This window comes from Calliopsis andreniformis, unplaced genomic scaffold (genome assembly GCF_051401765.1).
Source record: "Calliopsis andreniformis isolate RMS-2024a unplaced genomic scaffold, iyCalAndr_principal scaffold0017, whole genome shotgun sequence".
NCBI lineage: Eukaryota > Metazoa > Arthropoda > Insecta > Hymenoptera > Andrenidae > Calliopsis > Calliopsis andreniformis.
The window spans coordinates 13,917,192-13,927,992 of NW_027480429.1; positions in this window are offsets into that span (position 1 = coordinate 13,917,192).

The window sequence follows — 10,801 nt, forward strand, 5'->3', positions numbered from 1 at the left end:
TCGAACAGCTAAGGCCTAAGAAGGCAACGCCAGAAGCATAAAATAGAATATAAATATAACAGTTTCTCCATCGTATAAAACGCATAATAGCGACCAGTGTGAAAGTTATGGTCATTTCTACGTTCCCGGCAACCTAGGCTTCACCACAGAGCGTTGTTCTACCAGATCGAATAGTTAGGGCCTAAGAAGTGAACGCCAGCAGCATAAAATACAACATAAATACAACAGCTTTTCCATCGTATAAAACGAATAATTTCAACCAGTGTGAATGTTATGGTCATTTCTACATTCCGAGCAACCTAGGCTTCACTCTAGGGTGTTGATCCAACAGATTGAATAGTTAGGGCCTTAGAAGTCAACGCCGGAAGCATAAAATGCAATAAAAATACAACAGTTTTTCCATCGTATAAAAGGATTAATTGCAACCAGTTCGAAAGTGTGGTCATTTCTACGTTCCGGGCAACCTAGGCTTCACTCGAGGGCGCTGCTCCACCAGATCGAATAGTTAGGGCCTTAGAAGTCATCGCCAGAAGCTTAAAATAGAATAAAGATGCAACAGCTTTTCCATCGTATAAAACGAATAATTTCAACCACTGTGAATGTTATGGTCATTTCTACATTCCGAGCAACCTAGGCTTCACTCTAGGGCGTTGACCCAACAGATTCAATAGCTAGGGCCTTAGAAGTCAACGCCCGAAGCATAAAATACAATATAAATGCAACCGTTTTTCCATCGTATAAAACGAATAATTGCAACCAGTATGAAAGTTAAGGTCATTTCTACTTTCCGGCAACCTAGGCTTCACCCTAGGGCGTTGCTCCAACAGATCGAATAGTTAGGGCCTCAGAAGCCAACGGCCAAAGCATAAAATACAAAATAAATAGAACTGTTTTTCCATCGTATAAAACGAATAATTGCCACCAGTATGAAGGATATGGCCATTTCTACGTTCGGGGCAACCTAGGCTTCACTCTATGGCGTTCTTCCACCACATCGAATAGCTACGGCCTCAGAACTCAACGCCTGAAGCATAAAATACAATAAAAATACAACAGTCTTTCCATCCTATAACAGGAATAATTGCAACCCGTGTGAAAGTGATGGTCATTTGTTCGTTCCAGGTAACCTAGGCTTCACTCTAGGGCGTCGTTCCACCAGATCGAATTGTTAGGGCCTAAGAAGTCAACGCCAGAAGCATAAAATACAATATAAGTATAACAGTTTTTCCATCGTATAAAACGAATAATAGCAACCAGTGTGAAAGTAATGGACATTTCTACTTTCCGGGCAACCTAGGCTTGACCCCAGGGCGTTGCTCCAACAGTTTGAATAGTTAGGGCCTTAGAAGTCAACGGCCGAAGCATAAAATACAAAACAAATATAACAGTTTTTCCATCGTATAAAACGAATAATTGCTACCGATGTGAAAGTTATGGTCATTTCTATGTTCCGGGCAACCTAGGCTCCACTCTAGGGCCTTGCTCCACCAGATCGAATAGTTAGGGCCTTAGATGTCAACGCCAGATGCATAAAATGCAATAAAGGTGCAACTGTTTTCCCGTCGTATAAAACGAGTAATTGCAAACAGTGTGAATGTAATGGTCATTTCTACGTTCCGGGTAACCTAGGCGCTACTCTAGGGCGTTACTCCACCAGATCGAATAGTTAGGGCCTGAGAAGTCAACGCCAGAAGCATGAAATACAAAATAAATAGAACAGTTTTTCCATGTATAAAACGAATAATTGCTACCAGTGTGAAAGTTATGGTCATTTCTACGTTCCGGGCTACCTAGGCTTCACTCCAGGGCGTTGTTTCACCAGATGGAATAGTTAGGGCCTAAGAAGTCAACGCCAGAAGCATAAAATACGATATAAATACTACAGCTTTTCCATCGTATAAAACGAATAATAGCTACCAGTGTGAAAGTTATGGTCATTTCTACGTTCCGGGCAACCTAGGCTTCACCCTAGGGCGTTGTTCCACCAGATGGAATAGTGTGGGCCTAAGAAGTCAACGCCAGAAGCATAAAACACAATAAATATACAAGAGTTTTTCCACCGTGTAACAGGAATAATTGCAACCAGTGTGAATGTGATGGTCATTTCTACGTTCCGGGCAAACTAGGCTTCACTCTAGGGCGTTGTACCACCAGATCGAAAAGTTAGGGCCTAAGAAGTCAACGCCAGAAGCATAAAATACAATATAAATATAACAGTTTTTCCATCGTATGAAACGAATAATAGCAACCAGTGTGAAAGTTATGGTCATGTCTACGTTCCGGGCTACCTAGGCTGCACTCTAGGGCGTTCCTCCACCAGTTCGAATAGTTAGGGCCTTAGAAGTCAACGCCAGAAGCATGAAATACAAGATAAATAGAACAGTTTTTCCATGTATAAAACGAATAATTGCTACCAGTGTGAAAGTTATGGTCATTTCTACTTCCCGGGCAACCTAGGCTTCACTCTAGGGCGTTGCTCCACCAGATCTAATAGTTAGGGCATTAGAAGTCAACGCCCGAAGCATAAAATGCAAAATAAATAGAACAGTTGTTCCATTGTATAAAACGAATAACTGCAACCAGTGTGAAAGTACTGGTCATTTCTACGTTCCGGGTAACCTAGGTTTCACTCTAGGGCGTTGCTCCACCAGATAGAATAGATAGGGACTTATAATTCAACGCCAGAAGGCTAAAATACTATATAAGTACAACAGTTTTTCCATCGTATAAAATGTATATTTGCAAAAATTGTGAAAGTAATGGTCATTTCTACGTTCCGGGCAACCTATGCGACACTCAAGGTCGTTGCTCCCCCAGATCTAATAGCTACGGCCTTAAAAGTCAACGCCAGAAGCATAAAACACAATAAATATACAAGAGTTTTTCCACCGTGTAACAGGAATAATTGCAACCAGTGTGAAAGTGATTGTCATTTCTACGTTCCGGGCAACCTAGGCTTCACTCTAGGGCGTTGTACCACCAGATCGAAAAGTTATGGCCTAAGAAGTCAACGCCAGAAGCATACAATACAATATAAATATAACAGTTTTTCCATCGTATGAAACGAATAATAGCAACCAGTGTGAAAGTTATGATCATTTCTACGTTCCGGGCTACCTAGGCTGCACCCTAGGGCGTTCCTCCACCAGTTCGAATAGTTAGGGCCTTAGAAGTCAACGCCAGAAGCATGAAATACAAAATAAATAGAACAGTTTTTCCATGTATAAAACGAATAATTGCCACCAGTGTGAAAGTTATGGACATTTCTACGTTCCGGGCAACCTAGGCTTCACCGTAGTGCGTTGTTCCACCAGATGGAAAAGTTAGGGCCTTAGAAGGCGACGCCAGAAGCATAAAATACGATATAAATACAACAGTTTTTCCATGTATAAAACGAATAATTGCTACCAGTGTGAAAGTTATGGTCATTTCTACGTTCCGGGCTACCTAGGCTTCACTCCAGGGCGTTGTTTCACCAGATGGAATAGTTAGGGCCTAAGAAGTCAACGCCAGAAGCATAAAATACGATATAAATACTACAGCTTTTCCATCGTATAAAACGAATAATAGCTACCAGTGTGAAAGTTATGGTCATTTCTACGTTCCGGGCAACCTAGGCTTCACCCTAGGGCGTTGTTCCACCAGATGGAATAGTTTGGGCCTAAGAAGTCAACGCCAGAAGCATAAAACACAATAAATATACAAGAGTTTTTCCACCGTGTAACAGGAATAATTGCAACCAGTGTGAATGTGATGGTCATTTCTACGTTCCGGGCAAACTAGGCTTCACTCTAGGGCGTTGTACCACCAGATCGAAAAGTTAGGGCCTAAGAAGTCAACGCCAGAAGCATAAAATACAATATAAATATAACAGTTTTTCCATCGTATGAAACGAATAATAGCAACCAGTGTGAAAGTTATGGTCATGTCTACGTTCCGGGCTACCTAGGCTGCACTCTAGGGCGTTCCTCCACCAGTTCGAATAGTTAGGGCCTTAGAAGTCAACGCCAGAAGCATGAAATACAAGATAAATAGAACAGTTTTTCCATGTATAAAACGAATAATTGCTACCAGTGTGAAAGTTATGGTCATTTCTACTTCCCGGGCAACCTAGGCTTCACTCTAGGGCGTTGCTCCACCAGATCTAATAGTTAGGGCATTAGAAGTCAACGCCCGAAGCATAAAATGCAAAATAAATAGAACAGTTGTTCCATTGTATAAAACGAATAACTGCAACCAGTGTGAAAGTACTGGTCATTTCTACGTTCCGGGTAACCTAGGTTTCACTCTAGGGCGTTGCTCCACCAGATAGAATAGATAGGGACTTATAATTCAACGCCAGAAGGCTAAAATACTATATAAGTACAACAGTTTTTCCATCGTATAAAATGTATATTTGCAAAAATTGTGAAAGTAATGGTCATTTCTACGTTCCGGGCAACCTATGCGACACTCAAGGTCGTTGCTCCCCCAGATCTAATAGCTACGGCCTTAAAAGTCAACGCCAGAAGCATAAAACACAATAAATATACAAGAGTTTTTCCACCGTGTAACAGGAATAATTGCAACCAGTGTGAAAGTGATTGTCATTTCTACGTTCCGGGCAACCTAGGCTTCACTCTAGGGCGTTGTACCACCAGATCGAAAAGTTATGGCCTAAGAAGTCAACGCCAGAAGCATACAATACAATATAAATATAACAGTTTTTCCATCGTATGAAACGAATAATAGCAACCAGTGTGAAAGTTATGATCATTTCTACGTTCCGGGCTACCTAGGCTGCACCCTAGGGCGTTCCTCCACCAGTTCGAATAGTTAGGGCCTTAGAAGTCAACGCCAGAAGCATGAAATACAAAATAAATAGAACAGTTTTTCCATGTATAAAACGAATAATTGCCACCAGTGTGAAAGTTATGGACATTTCTACGTTCCGGGCAACCTAGGCTTCACCGTAGTGCGTTGTTCCACCAGATGGAAAAGTTAGGGCCTTAGAAGGCGACGCCAGAAGCATAAAATACGATATAAATACAACAGCTTTTCCATCGTATAAAACGAATAATGGTAGCCAGTGTGAAAGCTATGGTCATTTCTACGTTCCGCGCAACCTAGGCTTCACTCTAGGACGTTGCTCCACCAGATCGAATAGTTAGGGCCTAAGAAGTCAACGCCAGAAGCATAAAATACAATAAAGATGCATCAGTTTTTCCATCGCATAACAGGAATAATTGCAACCAGTGTGAAGGTAATGGTCATTTCTACGTTCCGGGCAACCTAGGCTTCACTCTAGGGCGTTCCTCCACCAGTTCGAATAGCTACGGCCTCAGAACTCAACGCCTGAAGCATAAAATACAATAAAAATACAACAGTCTTTCCATCCTATAACAGGAATAATTGCAACACGTGTGAAAGTGATGGTCATTTGTTCGTTCCAGGTAACCTAGGCTTCACTCTAGGGCGTCGTTCCACCAGATCGAATTGTTAGGGCCTAAGAAGTCAACGCCAGAAGCATAAGATACAATATAAATATAACAGTTTTTCCATCGTATAGAACGAATAATAGCAACCAGTGTGAAAGTTATGGTCATTTCTACGTTCCGGGCAACCTAGGCTTCACTCTAGGGCGTTGTTCCACCAGATCGAACAGCTAGGGCCTAAGAAGGCAACGCCAGAAGCATAAAATACAATATAAATATAACAGTTTCTCCATCGTATCAAACGAATAATAGCGACCAGTGTGAAAGTTATGGTCATTTCTACGTTCCCGGCTACCTGGGCTTCACCCCAGGGCGTTGTTCCACCAGATCGAATAGTTAGGGCCTAAGAAGTGAACGCCAGAAGCATAAAATACAATATAAATACAACAGTTTTTCCATCATATAAAACGAATAATTGCAACCAGTATGAAAGCTATGGTCATTTCTACTTTACGGGCAACCTAGGCTACACCCTAGGGCGTTGTTCCTACAGATTGAATAGTTAGGGCCTTAGAAGTCATTGCCCGAAGCATAAAATGCAATAAAAAAACAACAGTTTTTCCATCATATAACAGGAATATTTGCAACCAGTTTGAAAGTGATGGTACTTTCTACGTTCCGGGCAAGTTAGGCTTCACTCTAGGGCGTTGCTCCACCAGATCGAATAGTTAGTGCCTTAGAAGTCAACGCCAGAAGCATAAGATACAAAATAAATAGAAGAGCTTTTCCATCGTGTAAAACGAATAATTGCAACCGGCGTGAAAGTTATGGTCATTTCTACGTTCCGGTCAACCTAGGCTTCACTGTAGGGTGTTGCTCCACCAGATCGAATAGCTAGGGACTTAGAATTAAACGCCAGAAGCATAAAATACAATAAAAGTACAACAGTTTTTCCATCGTATAACAGGAGTAATTGCAGCCAGTGTGAATGTAATGGTATGTCCTACTTTCCGGGCAACCTAGGCTTCACTCTAGGGCGTACTTCCACCAGATCGAATAGTTAGGGCCTAAGAAGTCAACGCCAGAAGCATAAAATACAATGTAAGTATAACTGTTTTTCCATCGTATAAAACGAATAATAGCAACCAGTGTGAAAGTAATGGACATTTCTACTTTCCGGGCAACCTAGGCTTGACCCCAGGGCGTTGCTCCAACAGTTTGAATAGTTAGGGCCTTAGAAGTCAACGGCCGAAGCATAAAATACAAAACAAATATAACAGTTTTTCCATCGTATAAAACGAATAATTGCTACCGATGTGAAAGTTATGGTCATTTCTATGTTCCGGGCAACCTAGGCTCCACTCTAGGGCCTTGCTCCACCAGATCGAATAGTTAGGGCCTTAGATGTCAACGCCAGATGCATAAAATACAATAAAGGTGCAACTGTTTTCCCGTCGTATAAAACGAGTAATTGCAAACAGTGTGAATGTAATGGTCATTTCTACGTTCCGGGTAACCTAGGCGCTACTCTAGGGCGTTACTCCACCAGATCGAATAGTTAGGGCCTGAGAAGTCAACGCCAGAAGCATGAAATACAAAATAAATAGAACAGTTTTTCCATGTATAAAACGAATAATTGCTACCAGTGTGAAAGTTATGGTCATTTCTACGTTCCGGGCTACCTAGGCTTCACTCCAGGGCGTTGTTTCACCAGATGGAATAGTTAGGGCCTAAGAAGTCAACGCCAGAAGCATAAAATACGATATAAATACTACAGCTTTTCCATCGTATGTAATGTATATTTGCAATCAGTGTGGAAGTAATGGTTATTTCTACGTTCCGGGCAACCTAGGCTTCACACTAGGGTGCTGCTCCACCAGATGGAATAGCTAGGGTGTTAGAATTCAATGCCAGAAGCATAAAATGCAATATAAATATAACAGCTTTTCCATCGTATAAAACGAATAACTGCAACCAGTGGGAAAGTGCTGGTCATTTCTACGTTCCGGGCAACCTTGGCTTCACTCTAGGGCGTTGCTCCACCAGATCGAATAGCTAGGGACTTAGAAATCAACGCCAAGAGTATAAAATACAATATAAGTACAACAGTTTTTCCATCGGAGAAAATGAATAATTGCAGACATTGTGAAAGTAACGGTCATATCTACGTTCCGGTCAACCTAGGCGTCACTCTAGGGCGTTGCTCCACCACATCTAATAGCTACGGCCTTAGAAGTCAACGCCAGAGGAATAAAATACAATATAAGTACAACAGCTTTTCCATCGTACAAAATGAATAATAGCACACAGTGTGAAAGTTATTGTCATTTCTACGTTCCGGTCAACCTAGGCTTCACTCTAGGACGTTGCTCCACAAGATGGAATTGCTAGGGACTTAGAATTCAATGCCAGAAGCATAAAATGCAATATAAATATAACAGCTTTTCCATCGTATAAAACGAATAATAGCAACCAGTGTGAAAGTTATGGTCATTTCTACGTTCCGGTCAACCTAGGCTTCACTCTAGGACGTTGCTCCACCAGATCGAATAGTTAGGGCCTATGAAGTCAAAGCCAGAAGCATAAAAGGCAATAAAGGTGCAACAGTTTTTCCATCGTGTAACAGGAATAATTGCAACCAGTGTGAAAGTTATGGTCATTTCTACATCCCGGGCAACCTAGGCTTCACTCTAGGGCGTTGCTCCACCAGATCGAATAGTTAGGGCCTTAGAAGTCAGCGCCCGAAGCATAAAATGCAAAATAAATAGAACAGGTTTTCATTGTATAAAACGAATAACTGCAACCAGTGTGAAAGTAATGGTCATTTCTACGTTCCGGGTAACCTAGGCGTCACTCTAGGGCGTTACTCCACCAGATGGAATAGTTAGGGCCTTAGAAGTCAACGCCAGAAGCATGAAATACAAAATAAATAGAACAGTTTTTCCATGTATAAAACGAATAATTGCTACCAGTGTGAAAGTTATGGTCATTTCTACGTTCCGGGCAACCTAGGCTTCACTCCAGGGCGTAGTTCCACCAGATGGAATAGTTAGGGCCTAAGAAGTCAACGCCACAAGTATAAAATACGATATAAATACTACAGCTTTTCCATCGTATAAAACGAATAATTGCTACCAGTGTGAAAGTTATGGTCATTTCTACGTTCCGGGCAACCAAGGCTTCACCCTAGGGCGTTGTTCCACCAGATGGAATAGTTTGGGCCTAAGAAGTCAACGCCAGAAGCATAAAACACAATAAATATACAAGAGTTTTTCCACCGTGTAACAGGAATAATTGCAACCAGTGTGAAAGTGATGGTCATTTCTACGTTCCGGGCAACCTAGGCTTCACTCTAGGGCGGTGCTCCGCCAGATCAAATAGTTAGGGCCTAAGAAGTCAACGCCAGTAGCATCAATTGCAATATAAGTACAACAGCTTTTCCATCGTATATAATGTATATTTGCAAACAGTGTGGAAGTAATGGTCACTTCTACGTTCCGGGCAACCTAGGCGTCACTCTAGGGCGTTGCTCCACCACATCTAATAGCTACGGCCTTAGAAGTCAACGCCAGAGGAATAAAATACAATATAAGTACAACAGCTTTTCCATCGTACAAAATGAATAATGGCAAACAGTGTGAAAGTTATTGTCATTTCTACGTTCCGGGCAACCTAGACTTCACTCTAGGTCGTTGCTCCACCAGATCAAATAGCTAGCGACTTAGAATTAAACGCCAGAAGCATAGAATACAATAAAAATACAACAGTTTTTCCATCGTATAACAGGAATAATTGCAACCAGTGTGAATGTAATGGTCATTTCTACGTTCCGGGCAACCTAGGTTTCACTCTAGGGCGTTGCTCCACCAGGTCGAATAGTTAGGGCCTAAGGAGTCAACGCCAGAAGCATAAAATACGATATAAATACAACAGCTTTTACATCGTATAAAACGAATAATTGCAACCAGTGTGGAAGTTATTGACATTTTTACGTTCCGGGCAACCTAAGCTTCACTCTAGGGCGTTGCTCCACCAGGTCGAATAGTTAGGGCCTAAGAAGTCAACGCCAGAAGCATAAAATACGATATAAATACAACAGCTTTTACATCGTATAAAACGAATAATTGCTACCAGTGTGAAAGTTATGGTCATTGCTACGTTCCGCGCAACCTAGGCTTCACCCTAGGTCGCTGTTCCACCAGATCGAACAGTTAGGGCCTAAGAAGTGAACGCCAGAAAAATAAAATGCAATAAAAATACGACAGTTTTTCCATCGTATAGCAGGAATAATTTGCAACCAGTGTGATAGTAGTGGTCATTTCTACGTTCCGGGCAAACCAGGTTTCACTCCAGGGCGTTGCTCCACCAGATCGAATAGTTACGGCCTAAGAAGTCAACGCCAGAAGCATAAAATAGGATAAAGACGCAACAGTTTTTCCATCGTATAAAACGAATGATTGCAATCAGTGTGAAAGTTATGGTCATTTCTACATTCCGAGCAACCTAGGCTTCACTCTAGGGCGTTGCTCCACCAGATCGAATAGTTAGGTCCTTAGAAGTCAACGCCAGAAGCATAAAATACGATATAAATACAACAGCTGTTCCATCGTATAAAAGGAATAATTGCACACAGTGTGAAAGTAATGGTCATTTCTACGTTCCGGGCATTCTAGTCTTCACTCTACAGCGTTGTTCCACCAGATCGAATAGTTAGGGCCTAAGAAGTCAACACCAGAAGAATAAAATACAATAAAAATACAACAGTCTTTCCATCCTATAACAGGAATAATTGCAACCCGTGTGAAAGTGATGGTCATTTCTACGTTCCAGGCAACCTAGGCTTCAATCTAGGGCGTTGCTCCACCAGATAGAAAAGCTAGGGACTTAGAATTCAACGCCAGAAGAATAAAATACAATATAAGTACAACAGTTTTTCCATTGTATAAAGTGAATAATTGCAAACATTGTGAAAGTAATGGTCATTTCTACGTTCCGTGCAACCTAGACGTCACTCTAGGGCGTTGCTCCACCACCGCTAATAGCAACGGCCTTAGAAGTCAACGCCAGAAGCATAAAATACAATAAAAGAGCAACAGTTTTTCCAACGTATAGCATGACTAATTGCAAACAGTGCGAAAGTAATGATCATTTCGACGTTTCGGGCATCCTAGGCTTAACTCTGAGGCGTTCCTCCACCAGATCGAAGAGTTAGGGCCTTAGAAGTCAACGCCATAAGCATAAACTACAAAATAAATACAAAAATCTTTCCATCGTATAAAACGTATAATTGCCACCAGTGTGAAAGTTATGGTCATTTCTACGTTCCGGGCAACCCAGGCTTCACCCTAGGGCGTTGTTCCACCAGATGGAATAGTTAGGGCCTTAGG